Here is a 19395-nt window from a genome sequence, read left to right on the forward strand (position 1 = left end):
ATCAGTTCCAATAGAGCAGTAATGAATTGAACCAGCTACACCCAATGAAAACTCTGAGAGATGCCTATGAACCACTACATAGAATTCCCAATCCCTCTGTTTTTGTCCACCTGCATTTTTTGATTTCTTTCACAGGCTAATTGTACACTATTTCAAGTCTGATTCTTTCTGTACAGCAAAATAAGTGTATGGACATGTATACATATATTGTATTTAATTTATACTTTAACATATTTAACATGTATTTGCCAACCTGCCATTGGGGCAGGGGGGAAGGAGGGGAAAAATTAGAACAAAAGGTTTGGCAATTGTCAGTGCTGTAAAATTACCCATGCATATATCTTGTAAATAAAAAACTATAGGGGCAGCTAGGTGGCCCAGTGGATAGAGCACCAGCCTTGAATTCAGGAGGACCCGAGTTCAAATTTGGTCTCAGACACTTACCACTTCCTAGCTGTGTGACCCTGGGCAAGTCACTTAACCCCAGCCTCAAAAAAAAATAGTAAATAAAAAGCTATAATAATAACAAAAAAAAGATAACCTTGTGCACCATTAGATAGAAAAATGTAAAAGTGGTTGGTAGATGGTTTCAGGCTAATTATAATAATTTTGTTATTGTATATTCTTACATGTAATATTAGTATAATTTAATAATAATAATAGCTAGTATTTATATAGTATTTTAAGGTTTGCAAAGTGCTTTGCATATAATTATCTTATTTCATTAGGATCCAAAGAATGGTGATTAATATGTGATTAATAGCTCAATAGCAACCCTGATGGATGAAGCTAAAAATTCTATCATTGCTTCCATTTATATATCATTTCATTTAACTTGGATGAAAATATGTGTATCAGTTTTGTAGATGATAAAAAATTGGAAAGAATAGTTAATAAAATAGAATCTAGATGCAAAGTGGTTCCAATCTACAGATCCAAAGACCAAATCTAGTAAAAACAAAATTTAATTATGAAAATGTAGTCCTACTTTTGGAGTTAAAAAACAAATTACTGCATAAGTACAGATGAGTGAGTTCCCTCAGTTTTAGAGGGATGCAAGCTAAGTATGAGCCATTAATATTCAGCAGTCATAAAAGCTAATGTGATCTTAAGTAAACATAGTATCCAGAGTGAAAGTTATAGGCTTACTTTGGTTAGGCCACATCAGTCATGTTATGTTATGTTCTGGTCTCAATATTATGGAAAGGACATTGGAACATGTAAGTGACCATTACCTATAGGAATCAACGGAAGAAATTGTGATGTTTTACTTGGAGAGCAGAAGACTGTTATTGTTTGTCTTTTGTTCTCAAAAAGGACCAAGACATTAGGGAAGTGATGCTGTGACATGAGGTGAATTGGATTGAAGCGAGGGAAGGTGGGCAAGGTCACCTGCCTCACTTTCTCCTCTAGAGCCATCTGGGTCCAGTGGCCAGATGTAAACTGAAGACTAGTTGGATTGGGGAAGGGCAATGTTAAATATTTGAAGATGGAATGGAAAGGGGATTAGACCTATTTTGATTAGCCATAGAAGGAGTAATGGGATAGTAGTTGTAGAGAGGCAGATTTTAGTTTGGAGAAACTGCCTGAAAATGAGAACTGTCTGAAAAGTGGAGCTCATAGTGAGTTTTCTTCTTCTGGAGATCACAGAGATGGGAGTGGATAATCCCTTCTCAGGGATCTAATGGGACACTTTCTCCTGGGATGTGGGTTGGACTAGACGACAGAGGTTTGTTCAATTATAAGATTCTTTGATTCTAAGCAGAGTGTGAGATTTGGGCATAAGTAAAACTTTGAAGAGATGGCTCTGAGAAAAACCTGGAAAATTAAAAAAAAAAGAAATATGTAGTCTGCTGAAACAAGGGGACATGGCTAAATCATTCACTGAGTTTCTGTAGTAGAATTGGGAATGCTGAAAAGTGTGGTTGATATAGTTGCAAATTTTTTTTTTTTTTTAGCTTTTCATTGTTATACCTTTTCTATAACATCTTTCTCTATTTAATATGCAATGCTTCTTATCAGACCTGATTTGTGTACATTGATCACACTATTATACTTGTTAAATATTAAAACCCTTTCTCCTCCTGTGAAGTCTAATTAGGCAATGTGTTCAAAGGAATTATAGTCTGGCCATTGCCTGGCACATACCTCATCCCCGGCTCATTTATCTTGTGTTTCTTTCTTTGCCATGTGCCAGAGTGCCAAATATAGCACATGAAAGTTTGATGAATAGCTCAGCTACTACCAGGCAATTGAGAGGAATCTTGCCGCAAAGGTTCCGAAACCTTCTTAGGATGCCAGATGTGAAAAAATGTATTATCTATAGTTTGCATTTTTCACAATCAGAGAAATATACTAATGTATATAATAAGTTATTTAAACAATCTGATTTTAATGAATTAAAGTATCTTAAAATATCTTTATAAAGGTGAAACAGAATTCACTAAAGTACATTTTTTTAAAAATTTTTGAGCAAACTAGCAGCCACTAAAAAAGCCCCTTTAGACAGCTACAAATAGATCATTACCCTCAAATCCATGCTTTGTATTATTCAGAAATTTTTTCGCTTGGATGAATTTGATTTTTTTAAATTAAAGCTTTCTATTTTCAAAATATATACATGGATAATTTTCACCATTCACCCTTACAAAATCTTGTGTTCTAAATTTTTTCCTACCCTTCCTCCTACCCCCTTTCCTAGATAGTAAGTAGTTCAATATATGTTAAACATATGCAATTCTTCTATATATATTTCCATAAATTTGATTTATTTTAAATTTTTTATTTTTGTATCTTGGTTTTTTCATACCTCTGTTTTCCAAATACATCTCTTTCTTCTCTCCTCCTCAGAGAGCTTTCCCTTGTAACAAAGTGTGAAAATGGAAAAAATACAGGGGGAAAACAGTTCAGCAAAACAACTTATTAGTTGAGTCTAACAGTAAATTCATTCTTCCATACCAATTGTCTCCAACTTCTGTGAAAAGGAGAGAAGCTTACATTTTCTTCTTATCACTGGGGCCACAGTTCTTCATTATAATTATAAAGTGCTTGGTTTTTTTCTTTTTAATTTTACTACACACACACACACACACACACACACACACACACACACACACACACACGCTACATTTAAAATTCTGAACTGTCTTGTTTCCTCCCCATCCCATCCTAGAGAAGGCCACTATTTGACACAAATCATCTATCTAATCTTTCTATTTATAATACTCTCTCTCTATTAGAACATACTATGCATACTTCTCTTTCTTAGTTCTTTCTTTGGAGAGGATAGCATTTTCCTTCATAGGTCCTTTGTAGATTTGAATATTTATAATGTTCAGAATACTTTTGTCATTCATAGTTATTCTTCAGACAATATTGTTACTACATATAACATTTTCTTGATTCTGCTCATTTCACTCTTTATTATATCATGCCAATCTTTCTGTGTTTTTCTAATATCATTGAGCTCATCATTTCTTACAGTACAGTATTCCATCACAATCATGTACCACAACTTTTTTAGCCATTTCCAAATTGATGAATATCCTTTATTTCCAGTTTTTGGTCACCACAAAGAGAGCTGATATATATGTGTGTTTATGTGTATATATATATATGTATATATATATATAGGTTCTTTTCATTTTTCCCTGATCACTCTGGTAAACAGATTGAATAATGGTGTTTTGGGGTTTAAGGGCATACCCCAATTTTATAACTCTTTGGGCATAATTCCAGATTTCTCTCCAAAATGGTTGAATCGGTTCATAACTCCACCAATAGTTTCTGTCCCAATTTTTCTGCATCCCCTCATTTGTAATTTTTACCTTCTGTCATTTTAGCTAATAGGTGTGATAGGTGTGAGATCTCAAACTTAGTTTGATTTTCATTTCTCTAATCAATAATGACAATCATATTTTTCATATAAATATATAACTTCAATTTTTTCATTGAAAAACTGCCTGTTCATATCCTTTGACTATTTATCAATTGGTGAATCATTCATACTTATAAATTTGGAAAAGTTCTCTATGTATTTGAGATATGAGATCTTTATTTGAGAAATTGTCTATAAATTCCACTCCTACCCCCAATTTTCTGTTTTCTTTTGATCTTGGCTATATTGATTTTATTTGTACAGATAAATAAAATAAAATAATCATTTATTACTATGTATTATATGTCTACTCTGTATCTTAGCCAGTACCAGATAGTTTTAATAATTACTGTCTTATCTGGTACTACTAAACCTCTTTGCTTTACATTTTTTCCCCATTAGTTCCTTTGATTTTTGACCTTTTGTTCTTCCAGCTAAAGTTTGTTATTGCTTTTAGTAGTTCAATAAAATAATTTTTTTGGTAACTTAATTGGGATGGCATTAAATAAGTAGATTCATTTAGGTGGAATTGTTATTTTTATTATATTGACTACCTACCCACAAATAATTTTTCTCCAATTATTTAAATTATTTGTATAAATTGTGTTTTATAATTATGTTCTTGTAGTTCCTGGGTTTGCTTTGGCTGATATGTTTCCAGGTATTTTATGTTATATGCAGTTATTTTTAAGTAGAGTATCTTTTTCTATTTCTTTTTGAAAGTTTTTATTGGTCATATATAGAAATATTGATGATTTATGTAGGTTTATATCTTACAGCTTTGTTGAAATTTTAATTATTTCAACTAGCTTTTTAGCTCTGGGAATTTTTAAAACAATATCATCCTATACTCTGCAAAAAGAGATGGTTTTATTACCTTATTTCCTTTTCTGATTTCTTCAGTTTTCTTTTCTTCTCTCACTGCCATTGCTAGCATTTCTAACACAATATCTAGAATACTATTGGTGATAATGGACATTCTTGTTTAATGCCTGACCTTCCTAGGAAGGCTTATAGTTTATCTCCTTTACAAATAATGCTTGGTAATGGTTTTAGATAGATGTTTCTTATCATTTTAAGGGAAAATCCATTTATACCTGTGCTTCCAAGTGTTTTTAATAGGAATTTGTGTTGTATTTTGTCAAAAGCCTTTTCTGTATCTATTGATATAATCATATAAGTTTTCTACTTTTGTTATTGATATGATAATTTCTGTTAATAATTTTTCTTTTGTTAAAGTAAACACCCCTACATTGCTGGTATACTACTTAGTCACATGTATAATCTTTGTGATATATTGTAGTCTTCTAGTGTTTTGTTTAGGAGCTTTACATCCATATTCATTAGTAAAATTGGTCTATAATTTTCTGTTTTTGCTCTTCCTAATTAATACTGTATTTATTTTATAAAAGGAGTTTGGTGGGACTTTGACTTTTATTCTTTGACTATTATTCCAAATAATTTATTTATTGGTATAAGTTGATCTTTAAATATTTGGTAGAATTCACTTGTAAATCCCGGTTCTGAGGATTTTTTTTTTTTTTTTTTTTTTAAAGAAGTTTACTTATGGCCTGTTCAGTTTCTCTTTTCTAAAATAGGTTTATTTGGATATTCTAGTTTTTCTTCTGTTAATCTTAGCAGTTTATATGTATTTTTAAGTATTCTTCCATTTCACTTAAAATGCAAATTTATTAGCATATAGCTGGGCAAAATAACTCCTAATGATTTCTTTGAAATTACATTCCTTAGCAGACTATTCACCCTTTTAAATTTTTGATGCTAGTGATTTGGTTTTTTTTTTTCTCTCTCTTTTTTTAAAGTAATATTAATCCATAGTTTATTTATTTGTTCTTTCTTTTCATAAAACCAATTCCTGATTTTATTTATTAATTCAATGGCTTTTTCAATTCAGCTTCATTAATCTTATCTTTAATTTTTAGGATTTCCAATTTGGTGTTTACTCAGGGATTTTAAATTTGTTCTTCTAGCTGTTTTAATTGCATACCCAATTTATTGGTCTTTTCTTTCTCTATTTTATTGATGTGAATATTCAGAGATTTTTACTTTGGCAGGCTATCTCATTGTCATTCTCTTTCATAAAATTATTTATTGTTTCTATAATTTATTTTCTGATCCACTCATTCTTTAAGAATAGGCTGTTAGTCTCCATTTGATTTTTAATGTGTATTTGCATGGCGCCTTATTAAATATGATTTTCATTGCATTTTGATCTGAAAAGTATGCATTTTCTTGCTTTTTTCTATCAGTTTTATTTTTGTTGCTATTCTTTCATTCATATCCTAGTCATTTTGCATATTGTTTTCTTGTTTCTGCTTATTTCTTTAATTCACGTCTTCCTATGCTTCTCATGTTTCCAGTTTCTTAGAAAATAATATTTTTACTATATTCATTTATCACATTTTCCTCCCCATTTTCCCCCTGATTCTTTTCCACCTCAAAAAAGCACTTCTAAAAGTATATTGGTTTATATGGGACTTTCTATCTTTGACTTTTTAAAGTATATATGTTCACACTGGGATCTCTAGGTTAGTCCTAGACTAACTTTAGTCCTTTTCTTCCCATAATTTCAAATTTCTTTCTGACATATAGTTCACCAAGAATATATTGATTTGTCTATTTTTCTATAATCCTTTTAATACTGATTCATTTTGAATAAACTTTGCCAACTTATTTGATGTGAACTAAAACCTCTGAATTGTTTTGAATTGCATTTTTTCTTTTTATTAATAAGTTGAGCAATTATTCCTATATTGTTTATAATTTGAATTCTTCTGCATACTTTCTTCATCTATTCATTGGGGAATGGTTCTTAGTCTCATATATGTTTTAAGTTTAATTAAAAGCCCTTTTCTCTTTATTACTATCTACATTGATACCACATTTTATAAGAGATATTGAGAGGCATTATGCTATAATGGAAAGAATGTTGATTTGGAAATTGGAAAACTTGAGTTCAAATCCCAACTCTCAAACTTGTGTGACCCCAACCTAATCAATGAATCCTCATCGATTCCTTTTCTTCATTATCTACTCAATTTAATTAAATTCCACAGGCACCTATTAAGGACTTACTATATGCTGGTGATACATGTACAGTCTTTAGGAATTTATATTTTGTTGGAGAAAAATAACACGTATATAGAAGATTAAATAGAAAATACATGGAACCAATTTCAGGGACTCTGCATAGAGCCATTACACAGTTAATTGTCATATCACTCAATGCAAAGTAGAAATTGGGATTTGAGGAGAGGCATTAGGAGGGAAATGTTATAACTTTTTCAACTGAGTTTCTACAGTTTTAGCATTCTAGTATTTTCACCCTAGACTTAAGAGTAAGAACTTAAAAAATAGCTTTACTAACTTGTCAAATATTAGTACAAAACATAACAATCATAAACATCACTCCCTCTTTTTTAGTCTTCTAGTTTTACCCCATGTTTTGTTTGTCAGAATTCGCCCCCCCCCAAAAAAAAAATCTAAAAATCACTAATTCTCAACAGAATTGTTTTGGTAAACTCTTTTCCAGTTTACATATAATGAGAGTACAAGTACAAATAGTGACCCAGTTCCTCCTCTTCTTCTTCCCCTCTTCCTCTTCCTCTTCCTCTTCTTGCTCCTCCTTCCTTCTTCCTCTTCTTGCTCCTCCTTCCTTCTTCTTCTTCTTCTTCTTCTTCTTCTTCTTCTTCTTCTTCTTCTTCTTCTTCTTCTTCTTCTTCTTCTTCTTCTTCTTCTTCTTCTTCTTCTTCTTCTTCTTCTTCTTCTTCTTCTTCTTCTTCTTCTTCTTCTTCTTCTTCTTCTTCTTCTTCTTCTTCTTCTTCTTCTTCTTCTTCTTCTTCTTCTCCTTCTTCTTCTTCTTCTCCTCCTTCTCCTCCTTCTCCTCCTCCTCCTCCTCCTCCTCCTCCTCCTCCTCCTCCTCCTCCTCCTCCTCCTCCTCCTCCTCCTCCTCCTCCTCCTCCTCCTCCTCCTCCTCCTCCTCCTCCTCCTCCTCCTCCTCCTCCTCCTCCTCCTCCTCCTCCTCCTCCTCCTCTTCCTTCTTTCTTTCTTTTTCCTCCTCCTTCTTCCTCCTTCTCTTTTTTCTTCCCTAAGGGCTTTCTGCTCCTGGATATAAGCACAAGTATCAGTTCTTTGAAGAAAACAGGAGAGAAATTTTTAAAAAGGAGAAAATAAGTTCCTACTTTTCCTTCTCCATTATAATCACGGAAGATTGTATTCATACATACCCACAGAGGGTGTATCAGCATGTGTCAGAGATGTAAAAAAAATGAGGCTTTTTGATCTTCTTGGATGGAAAGAATTGGTGTTTTATTATCATTAGAGAAAAAAAGCTTTTAAGTCTACATTTTAAGTAATATGCATTAGGCTAACAGGTTTTTCTCTCCATGATGCCTAGGCCTTGTGGGTGTTAATGTTGTCTGTTTTGTAGAAAAATGCCTTTTAACCCTGATAATGGCAAACATCAGGAGTGCTGCTTTCTGTTTATGAGTTATGGATAGTGAGAGTCTCACTTTTTAAAAGAGAACTTTTTTTTTTTGCCTCTGGGTTTTGGGGAGAAGTTAAGTGCAGTCGAATAACCAAAATGTCGTGTAATTCTGAATTAAAATATGGCCATGTAAAAGCTTAGCACTAGAATTTTAGACTAGGGATCATAAAATAGAATCTAATTTCACAGAGTAGAAAATAGAGGTCCAGATTGAGAAAGGGACATGCCCATAATAACATGGCTCTGCCATGAATTTGCTGGGACCAGAATCTAAGTCTCTTGACTTTTGGTCCAGCATTCTTTTCACTATTTTTATTCTGCTTTTGTCTTTCAATACAATAGCATCTCTAGTCAGATTTTGGTCATCATTTGCTCAATATATTTGATTATTATTAGCTTTTTGCTTAATTGATGACTAGAGTATAAGTTGGTCTGAATGAGATATTGAATATGAATTATTATTCTGAAGGACAAGACAATCCCTACCTTTTGGCAAGTTAGAGTTAGAATAAATGTAATCTGGACCTAGATATACACTTTATTGTATGTTTTGTCATATTTGTTAATTCTTTTCTTTTTAAAATTCACTTTTCTTTTTTATGTGAATTTATCAAAAAATAAAAACATTTCAATATATACAGAAAAACAAGAAGCCAGTATAAAAAACTGTGAAGTGTTAACAGTTCCTGGCAGATAGTGCTTAATTAGTGCTTGCTTACTTGTTAGCAGACAAAAAATTGTTTATGAAATGGTGAATCTTATCATATTTGCCCAAAAATGTATATGATAAATTCTGCTCATTATTAGGAGAGGTTTTTAGCCTTTTTTTTCCATGTCCAGGCAGCTCTCTAAGCTGATAAAAATGCACAAGGTTTGCTGATTTACTTTGGTATAGTGTGTTTCCTAGTCAGTAATTCTCTACATCAGTGAAATTACAGGTCTGATTCAGAAAGGTTGGTGTGCCATGACCTACTCTTGATAAAGCCATGTTATATTTTTGTAATTGCCACTTCTTTTTCTAGATGTTTGTAAAGCAGCCCTAATAATATGTTCTAGAAATTTCCTCCAAAATAAAGGCCAAACGCTTAGGCCTATAGTTTAAACTGTTTTCTTCCTGTTTTTGAAAATCAGGATAATATTAGCCCTCCAAATCTGTGATGTAAAGGCTTTCAGCTCTCATTGACAGTGCCTTAGTAATCACATTTTTTAATCCTTTCGGAAACTGAGTAACAGCTAGGTGGCTCAGTGTATAGAGTCTTGGCTTTGAGTCAGGAATATGTGAGTTCAAATATAGCATCAGGAACTTATTAGCTATAAGGTCCTAGATAAATCATTTAAGCTATTTGCCTCAGTTTCTTCAACTGTAAAATAAAGGGAATAATAGAAACTACATTACAGGATTGTTGTAAGGATCAAATGAAATAATATTTGTAAAATGCTTAATACAGTGCATGGCACATAGTAGGTGCATCTGAATGTTATTATTATTATTATTATAATAGGGCCAATTGACTTTTGAATTTTCAAAAAAAATCTAAGTGCTCTTTTTTCTGGATTATTAACCAGGAAGATTAGAACAAGCATGTCTGAGAGTTGATTTTTGTTCCAGTTGCACCCAAAAGATCTGGCTGGGTCTTAGTTATCTAGTCACAGCCCAGGCTTGCTGGGGATGGAATGGAAATTCTCTTTTGTCCCCATCTTTCTGTAGTCTTTTCATCTTGGATCGATTTTACTCTCATCCATTTTCCCTCAGGGCTGTTGCCATGTACCAATCTTAAAGTATAAAGAAGATGTTGGCAAGTTAGACTTTCCAAATTTATTTCTTATTTTCTCACATACTATTATCAAAAATTCAGGGATAATGGTAGTTGGTAGATGTGCCAATGGTTCTTCACTAGTTACTTAATAATACTTCTCAGAAAATGTAATGTTTCTAGTAATGGACTAGTATCATTGCTTCCTTCCCCCAATTCCATTATTGCTTTTTGTATGTGTCTATGACCACAATAATGGACAAAATTTAGTCCTTGCCTCCTAGTAATAGGAGGAAAAATTAGAATTTTCACCTCAACAACTCAGTAGACAAAAAAGATCTCTGAGAGAGAAAAAATTGGTTGTGTCTGAGTACAGATTGAAGCTCACTCCTTTTTTAAGATTTTATTTTCTTGAGGTTTTTTGAGGGAGGGGATGGAAATCTATGTTTTCTTTTGCAACATGAATTTTATGAAACTGTTTTGCCTAACTTTAAAGGTGCCTTCTTAATGAGGGTTAGGGGTGGGGAGAAAGGGAGAGAATCTGGAACTCAAAAGTTTTAAGAACAAATGTAAAAATTATTTTACATGTAACTGGGGAAAATAAAACATTAAATAAGTAAAAAAGAAAAGAAAAAAAAGAATTTTATCTCTAATTGAAAAAGATGAAAACAGAAAGAGCCTATATAAAATAAAAATGGGAATGATTTGCAAAAAAATGATTTCTGAGAATTTCAGATTTACACCATAAGGGAAATGGGTTCATACTTTTCATGGATGCTATTTTATCTCTTAACAGGAGGATTAGAGACTTTTTAGTGTATTAGTTTAGTTGTAAATTAAATTGTAATATAATGTAATGTAAATTGTAATGTAATTAAGTACCACTTACTGAGTGCTTTAGCCTAAAAACTCTGAAAGATTCTTTTTGATTATTTCTGTGAGTGGTAAGTGACAAGGAAGCATCCTGCTTGAGTTTTTTGTGTCATATCCATAGCTGTAACTTTGTTTCTTTGAAAATGAAAGATGATGGAGCTCAGGTGCCTGAACAGGATGTTGATACACATTTGTAAATGGGAATTGCAGCTTTTTGAAGAGAATAATGATGAAATCTCTTTTACACGTTAAAAGAAAATGATGTTAAAGATTCATTGCTGTTGTAGATGACTGGGACTTGGGAGTTTTTGAGGCTGATAGGTATGGAGTTTTCCAGGTATGTTTTTGAAATAGCAAGTGACCCCATCACAAAGGTCATACACCAAATTGAGATTTATTAAAAATTATTGTTGTGGATTTATTTTCAGCTAGTAACTTATTTGAACATGTTCTCTATCTCTAGAGCTTTGTTTGGCAATACAAAGGAAATAGAAACATGGCAACTTTTGGATTGACATTGTTCTTTTTTATTTTCTGTTTTTTTCTATTCTCTCACACCTGTCTCCCTCTCAGTGAATGACGTTTATTTTCAGAACAAAGGCTATGATCCCTGAGGTGTCCTGCCATGTCAATCACGCTTTCATTATGTCTAATACAAAGAAAACATTAAGCCATGAGCTCTTTGCAGTACACAGGTGTGCTTTAAATAAAATAAAATAAGAAGCAAAAAATTCCCCAACATATGAAAGTATAAAAGAAATTATAGAGTTATTGTTTAAAACAGTCTTTTCCTTTGCTCTTGTTCAATTGAAATGTGATTTAATTGCAAAAATTGGATATATAACTTCCCAGGAATATATCTACTGCAGAAAATGAAATACATCTGTGTTAGAATCATAATACTACAGGAGAAACTCAGAGATGTAGTCTCTACCCCCTCATTTTGCAGATAAGGAAACTTCTTTGTTTCCTTAAGTAAATAACGGGCTTAAGGTCACACATAGCTAGTTAATGGCCAGGCTGAGATTAAAATCTAGGTTTCATGACCCAAAGTCTGTTTGCATTTTATGTGTGCAACCTTTGATTACTTTTGACCATTTGTGAGATTTAAAGCTGTAAGGAATTCAAAGGTCATGTGGTCCAACTTCTTCATTTTACAGATTAGGAAATTCAGTCCAAGAGGTTTAGTGATTTGCCCAAGATCAGATAGTCATTAAGTTGCAGAGGCAGGATTCGAACCCAAGTTCAATAATTTTTTTTCTCCTTCTGGTTGCTCAGAAATTTTTTTTTTTTTTTTAATTTCAGGATTCTGGAGGATTTGAGACTTAACTGAATTTTCAACTAAGGGTAAGTTTGGATTTGTTTTTATTCTCTCTTTCTTTCTCTTATAAATAATGATAGGAAGTTTCTATCCACTCCTTTATCTTTGAAAATTTAATTCTCCTCATGTGTGTTAATTTTTCTCTTTTAAAAAAATTTCAATGCTAAATTATTTCCCCAAATACCTATAGTGTTCAGTATTCATTTTTGAAAAATTTTATATTCTAAATTTTCTTCCTCCCTCCCTTAATTCTCTCCTCCCCAAGACAGCAAGAAATTTGATATAAGGTAAATATGCAATTCTTATATAAACATATTTCTGTATTTGTCATGTTGTACAAGAAAAATCAGATTAAAAGGAAAAAAAATCCATGAGAAAGAAAAAATCAACTAAACAAAAAGTTGAAAATACTATGATTTGGTCCACATTCAGTCTCTCTGTATATGATTGGCATTTTCCATCTCAACTTTATTGGAATTGCCTTGAATCACCACATTGTTAAGAAGAGCCAAGCCGATCACAGTTGATCATAGTGTATTGTTGTTACTATGTGGCAGAACTCCTGGTTTTTGCTTATGTCACTTAGTATCAACTCATGTAGGTCTTCCCAGCTTTTATGAAATCAGTCTGTTGATCATTTCTTATAGAACAATAATATTCCATTACATTAATATATCATAACTCATTTAGCCATTCTCCAGGTGATGGGCATCCATTCAATTTCCAGTTCTTTGCCACTACAAAAAGGGCTGCCACAAACATGTTTTTGCACATAGGGATTCTTTTCCCTTTTTTATTGTCTTTTTGGGATACAGACATAATAATGAGTCTTCTGGATCAAGGGGTATGCACAATTTTATAGCCCTTTGGGCATAATTCCAAATTTGTGTGATATTGCAAATAAAAAGGAGAATATTCACATTTTTTTTTATTGCAGTAAACTTTGAGTTTAGAAACAAGATATTTGGAACATACTGATTCCTAAAAATAAAAATAATCTGACTGTGAACACAGATTGCTTCAGAGACTCAGTAGGCTAAATGTTAAGCAATTACCTAATTCTCTTTCCTTAGAACACTCAGAATTAGTTGTGAGAGGGGTTTTGAAATGTGACAACTTTTTATGGGATAAACAATATTTTATTTTTCTCCAATTATAGTAATTTAAACATTCACTTTTTACAAAATATAGAATTCCAATTTCCCCCCTCCCATCCATCTCTCTTCCCCCCACCAAAGGCAGGTAATCAGATATAGGTTATACATGTGCAATCATGTAAATACATTTCCACATTAGTTATTTTGTGAAAAAAGAATCAGAACAAAAGGGAAAAACCAGGAGAAAGAAAAAAATGAAAATAGAAAATAGTATGCTTCAATCTGTATTCAGACTCCATAATTCTTTTTATGGTTGTGGATAGCATTTTCCACCATTAATCTAAAATGTGATCACTTTAGTGGAATAGTATTGTTTTCTATATATTATCAAGATATATTATGGTGATCTATACTCTGAGTGTATATACGTAATTAAAATCTCAAAGAAAAGTTTTTTTTTTAAACAATGTTTCACAAGGTTAGTTTAATTTATTTTCTAAATTATTAGCCCTGGTAACAATTTAAAGGTGTTTATGCAAAGTTATGGAGAATGTAAACAAATTAATGCTGTGAATCAAGAATTACGGCTCATAGAGTTTATTTTGTTCTTTTTTAAAAATTACAATAATTTTGTATAATGTGTTTCATTTCTATATCAAAATGACATCAAAACTTATATATGTATACATATACATATGCATATACATATACATACATATACAGATATACATATATATATACACATAGAGAGAGAGAGAGAGAGGAAGAGAGAGAGAGGAAGAGAGAGAGAGGAGAGAGAGAGAGAGAGAGAGAGAGAGAGAGAGAGAGAGAGAGAGAGAGAGAGAGAGAGAGAGAGAGAGGGAGAGGTTTGGAGGCATCAACATTGTAACAGAGAAAGATCTTTCCCTTACTAATTTCTAGTAGTCTGAGGCCATCTCCATTCTCTCTTATGCTACCAAGACTCATCCATAGCTAAACTTCAAGCCTGAAGTGTTCCTCCATTTGCCTTCTCTACTTCTAACCACAAAATTCTGAATCTAGCTTGAGTAGTCTTACAAACTTGCTCACTGGGTGCCTTACAAATTTATATTTTCCTACCTAAATGAGCCCTCTCCAAAGCAAGACACATTTTTTTTTCTTCCTAATAGATTCCCTATCTCACCCTCCACAGAAACTATTCCAAACCTTTTCTCCTCAAGTCTTCCACATCTTTCCTAAGCCACTCCTCAGCTGAGCACCTTCTGTTGTGTCTTGATTTCTAGAGCCCCCAAGTTGGGGTGACAAAACATACTGTATTTTCTAGAGCCCCCCTGCCAGGGTGATTAAAGTATACTATACTAGTAGAGAAGTGATAAGGCGGGACTCCTGAGGAGTCCATTTATTACAAAGTCTTTCCCCATTTTATACCCTCATATCCTTATGTTACCCAAGCAACACAGCACATGCACTAAGTATATACTGTGCACATGGAACCACATAAACAGCTTGCTATTGTACAGAGTTTGCCGCCTGGTATCATTCTTTGCCACCTGGTATCACTCTGCTTCAATCACAACACAGGTTGTCATTGCCCCCTGACTTCTCAGGAAGGTTGAGAGAGGAGATGGGGAACTGAACCAGACATTGTTAGCAGATTCCCTCTGGGCTGAAGGGTCTTATATATCACTTAGAGTTTCCCCACTGTCTGTGACCCTCTACACCTTTCCTTCTTATTTTGCTAAAAAAAAAAAAAAAAGAGAGAGAGAGAGAGAGACTCTTCAATGTGACCTGCTGATCTCCCATTTTCTTCATTTTATAGCCTCTTGACATCTTCTACCACTCTTCCTCTTTTTTCTGAGTTTATTACAAAGTAGCACTTATAATGATAAACAACCCTACATGTGCCCTTGATCCCATTGATGTCTTTTCTCTCTGTCTCTGTCTTTGTCTCTGTCTCTATCTTTGTCAATGTCTGTCTGTTTCTGTCTGTTTTCCTTTCTCTGTGTCTCTCTCTGTTTCTCTCCCACCTCCTCTGCTATCCCTCTCTCCCTCCCTCCTTCCCCCCTCTAAATCTGCCTCCCCTTTTTATCTCTCCCTTCCTTTTCCCTCTCCCTCCCTTCTATTTTTCCCTCTCTCTTTCTCTCCCTTCCCTCTTTCTAGCTCTTTTTCCTTCCCTTCCCTCTCTCTTGGCCTCTGTTTGTTTCTCTGTCTCTGTGTCTTCCTCTTTATCCTTGTCTCTATTTTTTCTTTCTCCTTTCTCCCCTTCTCCTATGTATCTATTGTTTTTATAACTACCACATTCAAATATGCCTGTCTCACTCATTCTTAAAAAACAAACTTTTACTGGAGTCTACCATTCCCTTAAGATTTCTCTCTCCTCCCTTTTTCAGCCAAAATAAGAGAAAAAGTTATCTATACTTGTTCCCCCTACTCTTTAACCCTTTGGAGTCTGGTTTCTGATCTCATCACTTAACTGAAACAACTTTCTCCAAAATTGTCATAGATTTTAATCGCCAAATACATTGTTTCCCTCTTGGTCCTAATCTTTCTCAACAAATCTGCTACATTTGTCCCTTTTGATCCTACTCTGCCCCTGTTACTTTCTTTTTTTGTTCTTCTCCTACCTATCTGACATCTCCTTTGCTGACTCATCATCCAGAACACCTCTCTTGGTTGTTCCCCAAGATTCTGTCCCAGACCTTCCTTCTTCCTCTACATCCTGGGTTGTCATTTCCTTCTCCAGCTCATTTTACACATAAGAAAACTGAGGCAAACAGGATGAAATGATCTGCCCAGGGTCACACAACAAGTAAATGTCTGAGTTTGGATTTGAACTCAGGTCCTCTCAACTCCAGACCTGGCACTCTATTCACTGAGCCACCCAGCTTCCCTGTATTAACCTAGGAAGTCAAAATATAAGAAGGGGTTCCGGGAACTTGAATATTTGTATGACTCAGATTGATTTTCCAGAGGTTTGGGTCTAAGTTGCCTGCTTTGTTTCCCAGCCCTCTCCTAGTGCTAATGTATTAGTGCTCCCAGTCCCCCAGAACATACTTTTGAAACTCTCCTACTGAGAACAGTAACCAAATCAAATTTCCTGTTAAAGATGCACCTGTCAATTTTCCTGTGACTCCAATCATCATTCATTTTTAAGATTCTCTTATATAGGTTGCCTTCCCATATTAGAATGTAAGCTCCTTGAAGATAGGAACTGTTATGCTTTTTTACATTTGTACTCTCAGCACTCAACGTAGTACCTTACATAGTAAACCCTTAATAGATGCTTTTTAATTGATTCATGATAGTTAATTGCAATAGAGTTTTGGACTTAGAATGTGAAGAGATCTGTCTAGCATTTACTAATCTTGCGATCTTGAAAAAAAATCACTCAAATTTTTTCAGCCTCATTTTTCTTATGGCTGAAATAATGAGGTTGGATTCAATGATCTCTAAGAATCTGTCCAGCTCCAAGACTATGATTTTCCCTAATCACTCCTAGTGGAAATGAATTTGCCTCCTTTGGATTCATTTGTCAGTCCTAGTTATTTGACATTTCTCTTTCATTGGACAGTTTTAAAAAATATTTATTTTGAATATACATTGCTTTATGAATCATGTTGGGAAAGAAAAATCAGAGCAAAAGGGAAAAATCATGGAAGAGGAAAAAAATCCAGAAAAAAGAACTGAACATTGAATATGTTGCTTTACATTTAGTCTCCATATTTGTTTTTCTGAATACAGATGGCATTTTCTTTCCAAAATCTATTGAGATTACTTTGGATCACTGAACTACTGAAAAGAACCATGTCTCGTAGTTGATCACACATTCTTACTGTTATTGTGTACAGTGTGTATTCTTGGTTCTGCTTGTTTTGCTCAGCATCAGTTCATGTAAATCTTTCCAGGCCTTTCTAAAATCAGCTTGTTCATCATTTTTAATAGAACAATAATTTTCCATTGTCTTCATATACCATAACTCATTCAGCTACTCCCTAATTGATGGACATCTATTTTCAATTCTTTGATACATTGGGCAGTTTTGACAGTTATTTTTCTGTTTTCTCTTTCCCTAACCTTGAGCATAATTTCCTTGAAATCATAGACCAAGACTTCTGTCTCTATGTATCTCTGTTAATCTTAGATTTATTCTTGTCCATGGCCCAGCTTAAAGGGTTTTCTCTGTATGGATTTGTTGCTTGATGGGGGTGTGGAAGTATTGATTGATAGGCAAGTCACTTGTAAGTGCTAAATGTTATGGAAGCTTTTCTAATTGCATATTGATTATATTATCCCAAACTATCTTTGTACTTAAGGATGCATGATGTGAAGAGGACTGAATTTGAAGTCAGTGCATGCTGGGATTAAATCTTGGCTACATTTAATTTGCATGATCTTGCTCAGGGCACTCCACAGTTTCATGCCTCAGTTTCTTTATTTGTAAAATGAAGGGGTGTGCTAGATAATTTCCAAATTCCTTCCATCACCAATTCTGTGATCCCATGATTTGTAGAATGTCCTCTGGCTTGCTTTGTGTTACAGTGTAGAATTATTCATCTGCATCCTGACTTGGTGAGCTCTGTTTTGTGGTTCATTTACTGTCATTGTTTTTTAAAAATATATTTGCTATGTAGCTAATAATAGCAAAGATTTATACAGTACTTACTATGTGCCTGGTGCTGTGCTAGGCACTTTATAATTATTATCTTATTTTATCCTCACAATGACCTTGTAAGATAGGTACTGTTATTATTTTCTTTTTAGAGATGAGAAATTGGAGGCAAGCATGTTCGTATTTAGTTTCTTTTTATTTTTCTTTATTTTTTGGTATGTGTAGGATTTGGACAGGTGTCAATGCTGCTTAGCATCTGAGAAACTTCTGGAAATTTATATGTAGTCCTATGTAAATAAATAAAGGGGGAGGCATCTTCTTAGTTGTGGTTGTTGTAGTTACTGTGGTTGCTGTTGTGGTTCATCCTTTATTCTTACAGAGGACTGTTGTCTTCAGGAAGGGGAATGTCTTGACTTGCAAATTGGATTTAAGTGAGGCAGGACTGTGCAAAGTCATCAGCTTTACTAAATGCTCCTCCAGCCTCCTGCAAGTCCAGAAGCAAGACAAAAATCAGGCTGACGATGACCCCTGAGGCAGTGGATGGCCATGGCCTTTCTATTAAGTTCTTTCATATCCATTAAATGACTAAGGGCTGGGTAAGAATTTGTATTATTTCACCTCTATTTAGCATTCATAATGTGGACATGATTTCATTATACACTGAAAAACCTTCAACAAACTCATAAGGGCAAGGATTACTTTTAAAATTAAAAGTTTTTTTTTTCAACAGATACTCATTTTTCTTCTTAGCAAAAGTAGTTTATTTCAGTAGATATCTAATAGCTTCCATTATGTCAATTAAAATGATGATATAGGAATATGGAGGGGAAATTAATGGACTTTGCAGTAATGGAAAAAAAGATTTGTGTCTTAATTATGAGAGGGCTTGAATAGATTGTGAATGAGATCATAGAAAAGGGGGCCATCTCGTCCACACTTTTAATTTTTGCTGATGGGGAAACTGAGGCCAGGGAGATTATGAGTCTTGTCCAAGGAAATAGTATGAATAAAATTAGAGATTAGACTCTAGATTCTCTGATCCTAGCACCAGTATCCTTTCTACTGATGCACTGAAGTGTAATTGTGTGTGTGTGTGTGTGTGTGTGTGTGTGTGTGTGTGTGTGTGTGTGTGTGTGATAGAGACAGACAGACAGAGAGAGAGACAGAGAGAGAGAGAGAGAGAAGGAGAGGGGGGAGAGGGTGAGTGGGTTTTAAGGAAATCAGTTTTGGGAGAGGATTTGGCACAAAAGCATGATCTTAGTAAATCCACAGCTCTCTGGAACTAAAGATCATTTTGCCAAAAAGAAGATTTTACTTTGTTTTAAATTCTTTTCTCTTCATCTTTGTGAGGGACACAGGCTGATGGAGGGTGAAGAGTTTA

At 33.8% G+C, this 19395-nt stretch overlaps 1 protein-coding gene across 13 annotated transcripts in view; it reads left to right on the top strand.

The window, feature by feature from the left end:
- The window catches only part of CSGALNACT1 (chondroitin sulfate N-acetylgalactosaminyltransferase 1), a 395383-nt gene that overhangs the window by 16911 nt on the left and 359077 nt on the right, over window positions 1-19395 (top strand). For all 13 annotated transcript variants that reach the window (XM_074287440.1, XM_074287428.1, XM_074287425.1 and 10 more), the window contains exon 2: window positions 12314-12355. The gene's annotated coding sequence lies outside the window, so the exon portion shown is untranslated. The remainder of the gene's footprint in view (window positions 1-12313; window positions 12356-19395) is intronic.

This window comes from Sminthopsis crassicaudata, chromosome 2, assembly GCF_048593235.1.
Source record: "Sminthopsis crassicaudata isolate SCR6 chromosome 2, ASM4859323v1, whole genome shotgun sequence".
Taxonomy (NCBI): domain Eukaryota; kingdom Metazoa; phylum Chordata; class Mammalia; order Dasyuromorphia; family Dasyuridae; genus Sminthopsis; species Sminthopsis crassicaudata.